Source organism: Eptesicus fuscus, chromosome 12 (assembly GCF_027574615.1).
Source record: "Eptesicus fuscus isolate TK198812 chromosome 12, DD_ASM_mEF_20220401, whole genome shotgun sequence".
NCBI classification, from domain to species: Eukaryota; Metazoa; Chordata; class Mammalia; order Chiroptera; family Vespertilionidae; genus Eptesicus; species Eptesicus fuscus.
Genome location: NC_072484.1, coordinates 18,127,244 through 18,145,600, shown reverse-complemented (window position 1 = coordinate 18,145,600; position 18,357 = coordinate 18,127,244).

The following is an 18,357-nucleotide window of genomic DNA, read 5'->3' as shown; positions in this document are numbered from 1 at the left end:
TGGTCTCCACTGATTGACCAGTGCTAGGGCAGGGTGTCATTCATTAGTCAATGCAGCTGGTCTTGATATCAGTCTTGGCGTGGCCCATCTGATTTTGCTGCTTCTCTGGGCCTGGGGCAGAAATACAGCTGAGGCCTAGATGTCATCTCCAGGAGTTAATGCTTAAGGGAGTGGTCGTGCAAGGGTTTGTAGTTTTGCTCATTGTTAGGCACCTGAGGCTCTCTGCCATGTTGACCCCCTGTACCTGGCCTATCATTCCTACTCTACTCGTGGCCATCTAACCACCTACTACAAAACCACCCAAACAGTGGTTTAAACAGATTAGGAGGTTTGTTTTCCTCACATAACAAGAACTTTGGAGGAGGTCCATTCCAGTGATTTGATAATACAACTGATATTTCCAGATTTTTGCTCCAACATCTTTAATATATGGTCTTTGTTCCTCATGTTCATTTCCTGGTCCTAAGGTGACTGTTTTGTCGCCAGCATCCATCTACTATCCAGAAATGGTTAAGGGTGAAGGACAAAGATGCCTGCTAATGGAGTCACCCCATTCCCAGCTGCAAGGAGGGGTTGGACATATGGTTTAGAACCAGACACCCTGCTGCCTGAACAAAATCAGGATTCTTTTCAATAAGGAAAAAGAAGAGAATGGATGTTGAGAGTCAACGGTTAGTTTGCCATATCCAAGAATCCTTATAACTTAGCAGCATTAAGGACTAGTTAAGAATAGGACTCAATAAATATCGATTGAATGAATGAATGAAATAATGAGCTATAATTAATACATTTAGCTCAATATGAGGACATAGAAGAAAGACATTAGAAAAGGGTAGATGGGGTGAGGGGAGTAGTAATTGACTAATCTACTCTTTGATAAGGGAGAGAGACCCTCCTACACTCCTCTGGGGCCTTTTCTCAGGTCTTCATGCTCCATTTTTCCAAGTTCCCATCACCCTAGGCCCCTGGTACTTGTTGTCACTTCATTGGGTAGCCCTGGGGCTCTGTGGAATCTCATGCCAGCATGATCTTCTCAAAGTGCTCTAGGCTCTAACTTGCTCCTCTTCCAGGCTGAGACTATTTTCATCATCAGATAACTTGAAAATGCAAATGCTCACAAAAGACAAAAACAAAACACCTGCAAACCAGTCTTAACATTTTGATGTAGAACCACCTAAACTTTTTCTATAAATACATTTTTGAGAAACAAATGTGCAATACACATTACTTGCTGTTTTATAATTCCTCCATCTACTTTATCATAAACATCTTTCCATGTCAAGTAACAAAAGTTTGCCAGGATTTTAAGTGTTGCTACCTTGGATTCCATTGTAATGTCTTGTTAGTACTTGATGTTCATTTTCCACCCACAGCTTTACAAATTAGACCTCAGGCTGAAATCCAATGTGTCAGCTTGGGTTCTATGAGAAGCAGATGCCAGGATGGAATGATAAGTGCAAGTAATTTCCTAGGGGAAATGCCTTTAAAGGATAAAAGGGAGGAAGAACAGAAATAGGCAGGGACAGTCTTCAGGGCAGATATAGGCCTGAGTTCTATGAAAAGACAGAGGGAGGAGGGATGGGGATTGATTGGGAGGGTGAGTCTCAGATCACAATGCAGCTCTGAGAAAGAAGCAACAAAGCCAATGAAGAGCCTGTGAACAAGGGTTGTCCATTTGGAGAATCCCGACAGACACAACCTGGGTCTAATACACCCCACCATGTTTTACCATTTGCTGGCAGCAGCATGACATAAGTGTGAACATTGCAGCAGCTGGAGACTCTCAGCCAATACCGTGCCTCTTGATAGGTTCTTTTAGAAACTTCATGGATGCCATATGCATGCTCTCAGAGGTTCAGTCGTTTCCAGCAGTGTGTGAGGATGGAGCATTACCTAATTAGTCTAAAATAATAAGCTAGCCATTCTGTGCCCAGAAATTAAGCTCTTCTGCTAGGGCAAGTGTCAAGGAAGGCACTCCCATGAGCTGGCCCTTCCCAGCAGCAATTGGAGGTCATGCTGCTCATAGTGTTTACTGTGGATGAGCAGTTTGCCTAGCTGATGACAGAGGAAGGACACCCAAGTCAGGATAAGCAATAATTAGGAGATAAGTGAGCCCATGGTGTATGGTATGAAGAATCATGTGCTTTCTCAGAACAATTACTCTTGTAGGCTACTGCAGGAATGCATTCTGGGTTCCTTATGATACCCATCAATCTCAGTCTGTATTGATCTCTGAAGATTGTGACTATTTGAAGTATGCCTCTTCTGGGAAGCTACTTCAGCCCTCCTTGGCGGAGAACTTCTACTATAACTGTTTCAGTACATGTCAGTTCTCCCTTTAATCCTAGAATTGAGAACTCACATTTTTACAAAAGGCTTGTTCCCTAGAAGCTGAGTCTGGTTTGGGAACTTTGGTGCATTTGCTTTGTTACAGGAGCACTCTCAGGAGAGCGAGGGAAGCCGGAGAGAGGAGGGAAAGAAGCTGAGCTAGGAGTTGGCCTCAGCTGGAGTGGAGCTTCAGCTTGTGCCCACAGGGAGCTCTGAAGTATGAAATGCACCAGAGTTTGTCCTGCCTTGAGGCAAGGAGGCCAGCCTTTCATATACCTGTGTCAGTTAATCATTGGCTATGAGCTGACTCCAGTGGAAAAGGGTATACAATCTCCTGGGGAGTCAACTCCCATTTGGCTGAAAATAATGATCTGTAGTGCTCAAAGGAAGTGGAGGAAGGAAAGACTCGATCAGATCATAACCAGTATCTATTAACCATCTTTGAATAAGGTACGCCCATAGTTTAAAAGAAAGGGGTGGGTGGGTGACTGTGGCAAATGGAGAATATAGGCCCTGTGTGAAGGGTCCACCTGGACCTCTGCCTCAGCCAGCTATAGCTGGCTTAGCATTGCCAGTTTATCTGATATTTTGAAAGAAGCTGAAAGACTGGATTATTGCTGATTTTTAAAAATGTTGAACAAACACTGGAAAGGCCAAACAAAACCCTGATGTGGGTCCCCAGTGTACCCATCTCTGTGAATTCTTCCTGCTTAGCACAGCAGAGCCACTTCCCCTAACAAGCATACTTCAGATCAAGGGTAGGAGCTGAATGGGGACACAGGGTAAAACACAGTAGAGTGATCAACTGGAATTAGGTTCTGCTCTAAGTGGCAGAAAATCAAAAGTAGAGATAAGCTATGCACTGCTGGCTAATAGGTCCATTCCATAATATTCAGGGACTCAGGCTGTTTATATTTTGGGATCAGCCATATTTAAAGTATGGCTTGTTTCTTGTGATCTAAATCTGTGCTGTTCAATACAATAGCCATAGAATAGGCACTCTGTTGAAATGTAGCTAGTCCTAACTGAGATCTCAAAAACTTAGTGTCATAGAACAAATATATTGTTAGAACATAATTTGCCTGTTTATACTTTAAAAAATGTGGCTACCAGAAATTTAAAAATTGTGTGTTTGGCTCAGACAGAACTGATCTTAGATAACAGCCTGAGTTTAATCCATCACATACTTCCACATTCCAACAAACGGAAAAGAGAAAGGGCAAAGAGGGGCATTCCCCTGCCTTTTAAGGATGTTTCCTGGAAGTTGCATGTGGTAATTTTACTTATATTCCTGTTACCATCAAGTCACCTGAGTGTGAGGGGGTGGGAGCTCTCCCTTCCCTGGCTCTTATCAGATCAAGAGAAAGAATTAAGATGAGTGACATACAGCAGTGTTGAAGCAAAGCAAGGGAAGTTACTAAGGAAGCAAAGCAAGTAAATTTATTAAGAATACACTTGGTATAAAGTATAAGCAAGTAACTCAACTAGTCTGAATGCACTGCCTAGTGAGGGTTCAAGGGTTTTATACTTTTCCCCCCTATAGGTTTCAAGGTTCCCCTGCCAGATAGACTAGATGTCCCCTTTTACATTGTTGCAGCTTTTCCCAGAATTTGTTAGAACATCTGGTAATTTTATCTTGTCAAGTCCCAAGACCGCTGACCTCTTTGTTCAGTGGATGAGATAAATACCCCTTTTTTACTTTTTCCTTCCCCTCCTCCTGCCCTAGCAGCTATCTTTCCTGCCTAACATCCCCCAAGAGATGTTTCTGGGATTTTGTTGTTTGTCCACCAGATTTTATCTGTCCTTGGGTTTAGCTGACCCAAATGGCATTAATTGGGTCTTTGTTCTCTAGTCTACCAGGCCATGGTGATTGAAGCTATGTACTCTCTGGTTGGGGAGGAAAAGTATAAACCATTTGCTCTGAAGTGTCCTTGATTGGGGAATATACGGTCTTGCAATTCACAAGCTGGTTGCAAGCTGCCCAAACCGATTGTCCTTGTTTAATTATCTTGTTCCAATTTCCCCCATTCCATTTGCCTAGGAATTTTTCACTTCTTACTATCCTGCCTCAGAACTTAATCACATAACCAAATTGAAATGCAAAGAAGACTGAGAAAAGCTCTGCACAAAATTTTGTGCAGAAGGAGCTACTGTTTCTTCATTATTTCCTACTACCTATCTGCATGAGTTTGCTTATTCACTAACTCCCTTGTACACTCACCTACACTCACTCATAAAATATGTATGTGTAGTAATCTCTCCTTAGTAATCTCTTCTACTTGTAGCAGCCACTAGGTATTAACGGGTAGGTGAGGGTCCTGGCAGTCAAGGAGTTTCCATTTAATAGGCATGGTCAGTCTTTTGAAAGTGATAAACTCTTACAGGTTCTAAAATGGACATCTGTAGAAGGAACAACGGCTGGAAAGGTCAGTTTTTCTGGAGGAACCAGAAAATACTCATCAAGGAGGTGATCCATGAGCTAAGTTGTGGCAGAGGCTTAATTAACTATTGGAAGGGCTTTTCAGGCAGAAGAAATAACATAAATGCTGGGAGTTGTAACCAGTGTGGTCCATTTTAGAAATGGTAAATTTCTGGTGAAGTGAGTGAGAGCCTTTGATGCACCAGGGCTGGGAGTAGGGACTGAGAACTGGGCTGAGGATACAGGCAGGGCCAACTCCTGACCTTGAAGCCATGGTGAGGTTTGGGAATTATACCTGCCAGCGCCAGCATCTCTTTTGAGGGCTTCCTGATCTTGGGAGTTTGGTTGGCCCGTGTGTATGGCAAACTAGAAATGCTAAAAAATTATTACCCTCCCTCCCCCAAGCAGCTTTCAACCAATGATTGAAAGGAGCTGGTGAATAAAACCCCAGCTCCTTCCTCCTATCACAGGAGGTGACTTTGAGACACATTCTTTATTGTCCCTCAGAGTTCCCAGCAGGATTGAGCCCCAGCTGGCCAAATGATAAATTACTTGGTGTGATATTGTGATTTATAATAAGAAATATATATTTGGTTCCCAGTTCCTGGCACAAAGCTCCTAAAACCTTCAGAATTTCCTAAGTGATGAGAGCAATACAGGTATCTTTTATTATGTTAATGAGGTGAATTTTTGAAAGCCCCCAGGCAAACTAACCATGCCTCTAGTTGGAACTTTTAGATGCAACACCTGACCTCCTGAGAAGGGAGAGGAGCTGGGGATTGAGTTCAATCACCAGTGGTCAAAGATTTAATCAATCATACCTATGTAGTGAAGCCTCCATAAAAGCCTAAAGAACAAGTTCAGAGAGCTTCCAGATTGGTGAATCGGTGGATATTCGGGGAGTGTGGCTTTCTGGAGAGGGCAGAGAAACTTCGATTTCCCACACACCTTGGCCTATGCGTCTCTTGCGTCTGACTGATCCCAAGTTACATCTGGTAATCTATTAAGTAAAATGTTTCTCTGAGTTCTGTGAACTGCTCTAGCCAATGAATGGAATCTGAGCAGGAGTGGGTCAGAAGCACAAGTGCCATCCTGAATTTGTGAGTGGCATCTGAAGGGGGAATGGGCAGTCTTGTAGAACAGAGCCCTTAAATTGTGGGATCTGATGCTATATCTATGTAGATAGTGTCAGAATTAAGTTAGTTGCTCATTGGTGTGAAAAACAGACACACATTGGACTTGGTGACTCTTCCTTTATTGGTTTATATCACTTCCCTCTTTCATTTTTGTATTTGTGAGCATTTTCTGAGATTGACCCACAAATACTTTCCTTACATTAGAATACTGTCTCCAGATCAGCTTTTCAGGAAACCACACAAAACAATGTGCCACTATTACTAAAGATACATTGGTACCAGTGGGGTGACTACATTTACCGACTGCATTAGCAAATAAGCTCCTTAAAGCAAGAACTTGGTCTCTTCTGGAGTGGATGTGACTAGAGGGGTGGAAACGAGGAATTAATTTTATTATTTTACACAAGTTTTTAAGTGTGGGGGGGAATTATGAATGGGTTTACTGAAATTTTTGTGGGTTTTTCTGTGTTTTTAAAAACAAAAATCTTAAAAATTCATTATGAACACATTTAGTGGAAGTCCTTGCTCACTATACTCTTAAGTTTCTGCTATTATAAAAGGTTTAGATAAATCGAAAACGAGGTATACCCAGTGCTGGAGCTTTGGGCTTCATTTTTATCATGAGGAATGTTTGTCACTTAAATTAGACCATTAGTGTTAAGTTTCCTGAAAGAGAAATAAAAATCACCTCTCTCTGCTTTCCAATTTCAGGCAAGAATGTTGACTGGAGAAAGATACGTAAGGGAATAAATGAAGAATAGGTGCTTGTGGTTGACATCTAATTGCTACAGGACTAGGGAACAGAAAAATGAGAATGTCTCTGAGGAATTTCCTCCTTCCCCCCCATTCCTCGCCTCACATCAGTTGAAATGGAACAATTTGTTGGTTTGCTTTCTTAACTGTACCAGGGAGATGTTTTAACAACTCTTTGCTGGTAAGCTCTTGGTACCCCCCATATATTTCCCCTATCAGCCAATTTTGTCTCCATTGTTTGCAGAACTGTTGCTATGTCTTTTGAGAAATGGGAGCGGTGTATAGTCAAGTAATAGAGATAATGCTGGGTGACGAATGCCTATGGCAGCAAGAACCAAAAAGATTTAATAATATCTGGTGAGTTATGACTATAATCATGTTTCCTATTTGAAACAAACAAAGAAAACTGGTAGCAGGAATCCTGTAGCAGATCTTCATTATCTCTTCTCCTTCTAGTATGGCCTGTCTGGTTCCTGACTCTTAGATCAGGACAGGGGTGGAAGGGAGGGGACCACACTGAGGTTGAAGGTGTTGGGTGGGTTTGGATGGTGTCTTAAGTTGGTTGCTCACCTCCCCCAGCAGAACTTAAGATAAGGATTTGAATGCACTGGGCTGCTTCCCCAGTGGGTGACTGAGACTCGGTCTTGCTGGAGACACCTGGAAGATAGTGGAGAACATGCCCCAGAATTGATATACCCAAGAGGCAAGGAAACTGGGGCCCTTATCCTCCAACTCTCATTTCTCTTGGTGGATAGCTTCTCCTGAGTGTCTCCCTACCACTTCCCGACAGTCGTGTGGGTGGACTGAGCATTCCATAGAAAGCCTGTAGGGTGTCCCAGGCTCCCAATGCATGCATGGAACAGGTGAGTGCCAAGAGGATTCAGGTGGACACAGCACCTTTCACAGGTCCAATGCATGAGAGGTAGATCTGGTAGGCTTTTACATAATCCTTCTAATTGGATTAACCTATCTTTCTATTTACATTGAGCTCAGGGAAAAAAAGAGGTGAAAAAAGGAAGAAGAGGGGAGACAGAAGAGTAATGGAAAAGGGTAAGAAACGGGGAGAAGGAACATAATAAAATGGTGGAAGTCCCAAGTGGCAGATGGTATTATGAAATGTCTTTATACTGTAGGCCAGTTGTATTGCCAGTATTTGTACTTATCCTACCTAATAATAGACAAATATGCAAATTGACCGTACCTTCGCTATGCCCACGATTGGCCAGGAGGCGTGGGGGGGCGGGACTCAGGGTGGCCGGGGTGGCTGATTGGGCTGGCAGGAGTTGAGCTCGCATCGCCAGCAGCGGCTCGAGCTCAGCGTCTGTGCCATGGCTGTGCTGCGGCACAGAAGGGGCCTTTGGGGCAGCAAGCCCACGTCCTGCTGCGGACCATCAAAAGCGGGGAGCGAAAGCGGGGGAGCTGGCTGTCTATCTGCTCCGGCACCAGGCCTTTCGAAAGCCTCCGCTGCGCCAGAGGCTTTTGAAAGGCCTGGTGCACCAGTGGACAGACAGACAGCTCCCCCACGATCAAAAGCAGGGAGCTGTGTGTCCGCTCCAGCACCAGTGGACCCCCTGCCATCAAAAGCGGGGAGCAGGCTGCTAGCAGTGTCCGCGGAGCATGCTAGGCTTTGTGGGGCAGTAGATATGGCCTGGATGGCAGATTAGGCCTAGGGGACTCTACATGTGCATGATTTAATCATGCACTGGGCCTCTAGTTCTATCTAATAAAGAGGGAATATGCTAATTGACCCTCACACCATCGCAAAGATGGTGGCACCACAGCCAATGAGGGAATATGCTAATTGCTGCCCCGCCCTCAAAGATGGCGGTGCCCACAGCCAATAAGGAGGGAATATGCTAATTGACTGCCATGCCCCCAAAGATGGCGGCACCCACAGCCACAAGATGACAGTGCCCATTCCCCTCAGCCCCGCCAGGGTGGCAGCCATGCAGCAAGGCCGGGCCCGCCCTCAGGCAGGCCCAGTCACTCCGTGTGCCTGCCTCTGGAGTCCCCCAGTCCCCTCAGACCCCCAGCTGCCGGGGCCAGCCTGAGACATAGGCAAGCCTCGGATGGCGGCTGCCCAGCCGCCCAGGGCCGCCCAAGGCTTAGGTAACCAGGGCCGCCCAAGGCTTAGGTAACCAAAGCTTGCACTGCCAGCAATGGCAGCAGCAGAGGTCTGATGGGGCGTCTCCTTCCCCTGATCACCGGGTCGCCTCCTGCCCCTGAGGGCTCCCAGACTGTGAGCTGGGGCAGGCCGGGCTGAGGGACACCCCCCCCCACCTCCAGTGCATGAATTTTCATGCACCGAGCCTCTAGTTTATATAATAATAAAATAGGTAAAACAGAGATAGGAGTGATGACTATGCTTGCAGTTAAAGTAGTTGTTGCCCCTTAATAAGAACCTACCATGCTGATACTTAAAAACAAACAAACAAACAAACAAAAACAGACCTCATGTTAGTTGTTTCACAGAGATGAATTGTAATTTTCACAAGAAATTGGTGATGTGGACATTACTGTCCTATTTTATAGATGAAATCATTGAGGCACACAGAAGTTAAGTGATTTGTAAGAGAACTAGCTATTCATACAGAACTAGCTAAAAAAAAATCATGTTCTTTCCCCTACCAAGTGTTACACAACTCAAAATCACTAGGAAGAAAGAATCTGTTATGCATACATTGAACTTGCAGGAAGATTGAGCACTTTGGCTCAAGCATCTCTTGACAGTAAGTCTTTGGCTTTGACACAGGATTTGACCAGGGACTGAAGGACTTCACACAGAATGAGGGCCTGCTTAGCCCTTTCAGGATGTCCATGCATGCTGTTTTGCACTCTCCTTCACCCACCCCCCTCACACACACACTTTCCCCGCACAGAACCCAGATCCCTGAGTGAGGATTGTAAGGTCTGAGCACATCTGGTGATGTCCTCCTTGTGGTGCAGAGTGATGTTCTCATTATGAAAGAGAACCCATCCTCTCTGAGGGCACCTGTAAGGATTCACTTTGAGAACTCATAGGAATACTGATGTCCTGGCCAGGTTCTCTGGAAGCAGAGCCTGACACAGGCTTCAACTGGAAGGCAATTTATTAGGATGGGGAAAGAGGTCTTGCTTGAATGTAAGAGGAACTACTAAGTCTGAAGACATTTTGCCTACAGTTCATAATAAACCAGCTAGAGCAAATGGAATGTTCCTAAAGCTGGATAATTGAGTCAAGTCAATACATTTATAAAGATTGCTACATGCACATCTATCTGTGTAATAAGCAAAAGGCAGCTGGACTTCATCTTTAGTCTAAAAGGGGAATCTGCACTTTTTAGACCTTTTTTTTTAGGAACTAGGATGGATCCAGGAGAGACCACTTGGGGTCCCAACAATATTTAGCCAACAAGGATTCCTTTTTTGCAACTCAAATTATTGAACCTGCCCATCTCATTGAGTAACCCAGGGATGTCAGAAGAACACAAAGACTCAGAGTGTCATACAGAGTGATGATGTGACAGCTTTATTGCTCCAAGCATCTGACACCTGGAATATATGATTTCCCCATGGAAAGAGTCCTGTATCTGATTATAATACCCAATCTAATAAGTGCACCAATATCCCTGCTGAACTTTCTTCATTTTTTAGCTTGCTTATTTTGTTTCAGCTTCTTAAGGATGGAGCCTTGCCTATCTGAGTATCTGATCCTCAACAGATACTGTTTGATTTTTCTGTTTAGCAATTGAATAAATGAATGGATGCTGAGTATTTGCCTCTGACTTAGGTTCTCTGGTCCAAATCCACCCTTCTGCACTCTGCCTTGAGATGCTGCACCTTGCAAGTGTCATGGCTCCTTGTCGGTTGGTTTCCAAAGTAGGTCCTGCCAATAAGAGGCTTTAAGGGGGATTGGAAGACTGGAGGTAAAGCTTGGCAGGATGTGGGAAATAGTCCTATTTTGCTGCTATTTCTGTCAGCATGGCACCACCATAGCACCTTTCCCTGTGGCATCAGTTGGCTCTAGTTTTCAGCTTCATTCTATACTCCCGGAACCAGCCTTAGCTGGGTGGCATACCCTTGGTCTGGGTCAAATTCCATGGGGCTTCTCCTAGTTTCTAAGTCCTTTCAGAACTAGGATTTCTTCCCTCTGTTTTTTTGCCCTAAGCCTCAATTGTATTTCAGCTCCAGACTCAGAAAAAAGCAGCAAAACCAGACAAGTGATGCTATGGCTGCCTCAGGACAGGCTGCATTGAATATGACCTCCTGCCATTCCTCCTTTCCTTCTTCCCTCTAAGGGACCCCAGGATACTTGCAACCAGGGGAGCAATGGGCAGTGGCAGCTTATCCAGGGCAGCTGTTTCCAAGGCCCCCTTTTCTGTGAGTTCCCAGTAAGTCAAAGCAGCTCAGCCTAGGCTTTCCTGTTGCTTCTTCTATGTCCTTCCTTGTTTCACTAACCTAATTGTGTTTTTGCTGCAACCAATAAATTCTTGCTTGCTTTGCTATACTTTGTCTCTTGACTGAAACCTGTCTTTCAAGAAGACAATCAAATCTTGTCATGTCACTGGTAACAGATGTACAATAATTTTTCTGTTTAGCAATTGTGAGACATGTGGATTGTTTCTAGTTCGGGGTTTAAATGAATAAAGCAGCTATAAAGACCTGTGGGTTTTTGTGTGAGTGTGAGTGGTTTTTTTCCCTTGGGTGAGTACCTAGACGTAGGATTTCTGCATCATTAATAATTGTATAGTTAACTTTATAAGACTGTTAACATAAAATAAAATAAAAACCTTTTAACCTGTAAAGAATTTTTGTGAGTTTATTTGAGCCAAACTGTCAACATATGCTGGGAAGCAGAACCTCAATGAATTGAGATAATGCTCCAGAGATTGGCGGTTTACATCTGTATTTATACATTGCAATCAAAGCAAAGGGACATAGGTGGGTTACCTGTAATCCATTGGTGATAGACTAGAGAGGTGGGAGAAAGCAAAGCAGGGAAACCCCTAGGATTGGATAAAAAGTAAAATGATAGACACATACTTAGGTGGGTGCAGGAACAATTAACATACCAATGAAGGAATTTGTGGTATCTGTCCTGGCGCCCAGCACATTAGGTTGTACCCCAAGGGGTCCAGAAAAAGGGGAGTTACAAGTTACCCAGACATTTCAAGGGTATGTTATCATAGATGCAAAAAGACAGATAGGCTCAGTTAAGGTAAAGGTTGACCTTGTGAGTGAAGGTATGGGCCTAGGATGTAACTACTCACCATAACAGCTTTTAGTTAAAGTTTAATTTCAGACCATCCTTTGTGGTTACTTTAGGACTCTGAGTTTGCAAGACCGCCATTCAGGCCTCCCCTGAGCTTGTCAGGTTAGCATGTGGCCCCTTTAGTCCACAAGACAACTAGCCAAATTGTTTTTCCTAGGGCTTAATCATTGTGCGTTCTCACCAAGAGTGTCTGAGAATTCCAGTTGCTCCACATCCTCATCAGCACTTGGCATTATCAGTTATTGTTTTTGTTTTGATTTCAGTCATTCTATTACAGACATTCCAGAAGCACCAGAAAAGGTGTTATCAGACAACCCCAAGTTAGAGGAAGAAGACTGTCCCTTCCTCGGTTCTTGCCAGTCTCTTAGGAATGAATTCAAATGAGTGAGTGACAACAGCATTATCATAGAGCTAATTTATTAAAAAAGAAAAGCAAGTAATTTTATCAAAATACATCTGGCCTATAAGGCACAGATGGCTCTCTCAGCTAACCTTAGCAACATGACTGGTGAGGGATATATATATATATATATATATATATATATATATATACCCTTCTGCCTACAGGTTTTTAAATACTTCTGCTGAATATCTTGGTACAGATTAACACTCAAGGTTTTCCTTTTACTTTGTTATTTATAGCTTTCCCAGAATTTATAAGAATCCCCTGGTAATTTTATTTGGACAAGCCCTGAGAATGCTGACTTCTCTGTTTAAACAGTGAGATGAAAACTCCCTTTTCTCTCCTCCTTCCCCAAGACGGCTGTCTTCTTTGTTTAGTAAGACAAGCTCTCCCTTCTTTCCTTCCCTTTCCCCTCCTGCTTTAGCAGGATGATGTATTCTCTGTTTAGGGAGAAGGGCCATTTGCTCTCAAGATGAGGTTTTGCAGCAAGCTGGCTGCACGTTTGACCCTGTTTAATTTTCTTGTCTCAGTTTCCCTATTTCTCCTGCCCTAGAATTTTCCTAGTTTTTCACTATCCTGTAACAATTCCAATAGGTATATACTGATGTGGTACATCATTAAAGCATGTGGCTGGGACTTTGGACCATGTAAGTTCACCTTGGAAGGCTGTACAGAATCATGGTGAAACGTCCGGGGCCTGTAGCCAGTTTTGGTACTCTCTACCTTTGCAAAAATGGACCTCAACTTCCTTATCTGTGAAGTGAGGATAATAATAGGATATCTACCTTAAAAGGTTGTTGTGAGTTACATGAGTTAATGTATGTAAAGCGCTGCTATGGAATAAGTACCATCTCAGCATTCATTATTATTGCTATTATTTTTCTTAGAGTTGATCACTCTGCTTAGCTACATGATACCCAAATTTGCATAAAAACAAAGCTGAGAAGTCATCCCTTGGACTCCAAACATCAGATCCTGAAGCCTTTCGATTGTGTCTTCCACCTTCTCAAATTGCTGCACCACAGTTCTTTTTAGAAGCCATTTCATGTGTAATGCAATGCCCATCTTTACTTTGTAAAAGTCCAATTTTGAAGACAGCATTTGAACTGCAGTGATTAAAGAACGCATTTGAATTGTTAAAGATTTCCTTCTTTGCCCAAACAATGTGCTTTTAATAGAAGCACAGCTTGTGATTTGTACTATTTTACTTTGATCTGCAGTGCGGTATGCATCATCAACGTTAGGATGAAATTACTCTGCAATCACACAGGGAGCTCAGACTTGCAGTAATTTTACAAAGAAAATCTGATTATCCTGCAGTATGCACTTCAAAAACAAACATACAACCTTTCCTCCCTCTAGTGGCACATTTAAAAAGCAACCTCAAATATCAGAGGCCAGTGTTGCCTATTAAAACCAAGGGAAAGAGATAGTTTACGCAAGACTTGGGAGATTCATATTTGTTTATTATTGATTGTGGTGAAAGTTTGCATTTTATTTATGCAAAGTGATATTGCTGTCAAGATAACAGGCTGGTTCTTAGCTGTAGGAGTTTTGTGATTTATCCTCACTTGGCACTTTATTTTTTATTAAAAACAATAAACTAGAAGTCTACAAATATTGGGTAGTCAGGGATTCTGATTCCTGGATGCCTCTAGGGAGAATAAGATACTCCCCATTCCTCCCCTGGCCTTTAAATGTTTATGAGAATTAGAGATGAATAATAATGCCTTAACTCAGTGGGTTGAGTAGTGTCAGGTCGCCAAATATGGATCCACCCTGGAACTCCAGAGTATCATCTTATGTAGAAATAGTGTCTTTTCAGATGTAAATAGTTGAGATTTATTTTATTAATCCTTTATTTTATTTTTTTCTTACATTTCTTTCTCCTTTTTTTATTGTTTAAGATATTACACATAGTAGTACATGTATCTCTTTTTTTTTTTCCCACTGACCTCCCCCCAGCTACCCCTAGCCCCTAGCACTTGCCCTCATCCCCCCGACCCCAGTGTCTTGCGTCTGTTGGTTGTGCTTATATGCATGCATACAAGTCCTTTGGTTGATCTCTTATCCCCCCAACCCTCCCCTACCTTCCCGCTGTAGTTTGACAGTCTGTTCGATGCTCTTTGCCTCTGTCTATTTTTGTTCAACAGTTTGTAATGTTCTTTATTATCCACAGATGAGTGAGATCATATAGTATTTATCTTTCACTGACTGTCTTATTTCACTTAGCATTAATGCTCTCCAGATCCATCCATGCTGCTGCAAATGATAAGAATTCCCTCTTTTTTACAGCAGCATAGTATTCCATTGTGTAGATGTGCCACAGTTTTCTAATCCATTCATCTGCTGATGGACATTTAGGCCATTTCCAAATCTTAGCTATTGTAAATTGCTCCTGAATCCAGTAACTGGAGTCCTTATAAGAAGAAGAGGGAACACACGGAAAGACATCCACATGAAGATGGAGGTAGATATTGAACTGATGCATCTTGTTAAAAGATAAACTGAGGCTTATTAAAAATTTGAAGAGTTTATTTGAGCAAAACTTGATTCTAATCAGGCAGCACCAAACTGAAGTGGTTAGGAGCACCATGTTTATGGAAGGTGGGGTGGAGAGGAAGGTTTATAGAGAAGGTACAGAAGCAAAGAAAGGAAACTGTGGGGTTGGCTGGAGTTTAAATTTAATCTAGTGGGCTGTGATTGGTGGTCCCTACATTTCCATTTCTTAGCCTTGAGGCATTTACAGGCTGTGTTCTGGTTTGCTTACATAGGCCACCAAACCATTAGAGCCACTTCAGTTTAATGGCCTCTTTAATTAATTCAGTCCACAAACGAAGGAATGCCAAGCCCCAGAAGAGAGAGAGGCACGAAACAGATTCTCCCTCAGAGTTTCCAGAAGAAAACAACTGTGGACACTTTGCCTTTGGATTTCTGGTCTCTTGGAAGTATGAGAAGATAAATGTCTATTGTTTTAAGACATCTAATTTGTCGTCCTTTATTATGGCAGCCCTAGAAAACTAATACACTTACTTTGATAGATAAGAACAATGGATCTCTTCATAATTACTATTTTGTGCTTCTTATGGGTCAGGCACATAATATTGTATACAAATTAATTTATTTAGTTGTTACTATAATACTAAGATAGCAACAATTATCATACCTATTTTATGAATGAGTAAATATGAGCTTCTGAGAAGTTGAATAACTTGCCTAAGGCCACATGGCTTGAAATTATTTAGGTGTGGCTGCCAGCTGTTTTCTTATATCTTGGAAGTGTCTGAGATTGTAACATCTTTGATCTATTTCACCTAAATTGGTTCTTTTTTAGTTTTAAACTTTGTTTTATGGAAGTACAAATCACATACAGTAAACTATGCAAATCTTATGTGTACAATGAATTTGTATCTGTAATGAATTTTTAGATATGTAGGTATCCATGTGACCACCACACAGAATAGCACCCTGGAAGATCCTGCCATGGTTCTGCCCTGATGAAGTGGTTTCAAGACTTTTAATATTACAATATTATAAAAAGTCATATAGAGTCTTTATAAAACTTTCAAACCTTACAAAGCTATAGAAATTGAAAAGTTCTCTCACTATCCCTTGTTGCTACATCCAGAGTTAATCATTATTAATGGGTGAGGTGTGTATCCTTTTAGACCATTCTATGTTATACTTTTATTTATGTATGTGGAAACACAAACATAATTCTTATATACACATATATTTTTGTACATGTATATATATATATATATTTGTGCACATATGCACAAACAAACACATACACATAGTTTTTCTAATATGGTATAATATATATATCCTGAAGCTTGCTGTTTGTTTGTTTTTTTTTTCACTCAACTTAGAAGAGCTATTATTTTTTATTTTCAGTTCATAAAGATCTGCCTGGGAAGACTGATTCTTTGAGTGCCATCAGTCATTTCTACGTCAGTGTGAAAGAAGTTTCTAATGGAAGGTATCATTGATCAAGAAAGGATTGCGGAAGGACATTCCAGTTTGGCCCACTCTACTCCATTCTACCCATAGACTTACTGGTGGAGGTTGGCAAGGAAAAGTTCATATTCACCAGACTCCCTTGCATCCTGGGGGACCAAGATACTTCCGGTAGACATCTGCAGGGTCTGGAAGGCAGCATGACAGAGACTGTTCCACTCCTCTTTCCCGCTGATGTTTCTTCAGGGAAGTGTGGCCATGGCAACTGTACTTTGCCTATAGCTGTGGCAACTGAGGTCAGGGTCTCAGAAGGTGGGGCACTGAACCCCACTTATGAGCACGGGTCATAGCTGAGGTGACGTGTTCTTAGAGTTAATGGTATGATGGTGGTTTTCTGATACCAGATCAATATAGAGACTGTGTTTAGGGTCTGTGGCTTCCTGTCAGTGGCCAAGGCAGCAGCTCCTTTGGGAGGTCTGTTCTGGGAGTTATTCCTGCAACTTAGCCCAGAGCCCTCTGAGTCCTCCCAGTGTTTTGTAAGCACCTACTTCCTATAGTAAGACCCTTTCTGTTTAAAAAGGGTGGCTTCTGACAACCACAATTAAACTACTATTGAATCAGAAAGAAAAGGAGGAAGAACAGAGAAGGGCAAAGACTGGAAAGGTCTGCTTGGGGACACCATCTCATTTATTCACACGCATTAATGGAAATGAGTCATTTCAATTCATTAATCAATAATGAAATGAATAATAACCAAAAGAAGCTGGCCTGAAACATTTATATTTGGCTTTTAATATTGTGTTAGAACTTCTAATTTAATATAAATGTTTCATGCCCTAAAGTTCATACTGTTGGGGAATAACAAAGCCAATCTAGAAATGTGTGACATCCCTGCCTCCCAATGTTTTTCCTCATTGAATATTTCTCTGGATAAAGGTAATAAAAGTAATATCTCAGACTAAATTCTCAGCTCAGTGAGCTGTAGGTAGATTTCTAACAAATGTGGTATCCCAGTATCCCAATACCCCAGGTGTCTCCTCAGTCAGTTCTATCTTTTTGTTCCTTTAAAAAAAAATTAAAGGGAGTCATTTCCACACCAAAGCACCTGCATGCTGGGACTATGCCAGACTCACAATCTGACTTACCTTTATTTTTATTTCTTCTAGCCCTACACAGAGGAAAAAGGGAGGAAAGAATTTGCGGGACCAAACTTGAAGATCGTATGAAGTGGGTTCTTGAGTCAACACATGTGGTATCTACAATGGCTTGAAGTGCTTTTGAAAACCTCTTGAGTCCATTTAAGTTCCTGCAGCTTTCCAAAATAGTGTTTTCCCCTTGTCTTAAAGTGTGTAAGCAAAAGCAATTTTCCAAAAGAGTAGCCTTAGAAAGTTAATGGAGTATAACAACTACAAAACTGCTTTCCATAAGAATTCTACATGTGTTGGATTTTGTTTCATTGTGAATCTCACTTTTGGAAAGAGTAAAAGCAAGAGGTAATGGGGAGATGATAGATGATAGATAGATAGGTAGATATATAGGCAGATAGATAGATAGATAGATAGGTAGGTAGGTAGGTAGATAAATAGATAGATAGATAGATGAATAGATAGATAATAGGTAAATTCCAGGCCCTAGGCTTTCTCTGTCTAGGTGCCATGCTTTGAGCTATAGAATTTTTGAGTGCCCTGTTTTGTGCAGTCTTTGAATCAGATCTAGACTCATGTCTGGCACTAGAGAGGAGGAATCCATCCTCTTACTGCATGTCCCCAGGGTCATCTCTGAAACCCAGCCTCCACCAATCTTCTTTCTTTCCTGGTTGATTTTGGAGGCTCAGCCTTTCCCTATGTGTTTTGGCCCTGCCTTTACCCATTCTCTTTGGGAGTCCCTGCCTGATAGTGGGTGGAAGGGAGGAAGACATGTTCTTCTCGGCCCTCTTCTTCTCTGGTGCCTCTGAAGACAAGAATGTAGATCTTTTAGTGGTTTTGCCACTGATTTCACAAAAGAGAAACCAACTAGGAGAGACAAAATGACTGACAAGATTAAGTTGTTGACACCATGTTCTCTGGACCATGGCTTCTAACTTTTCCATTGCCATGCTAATTAGAAT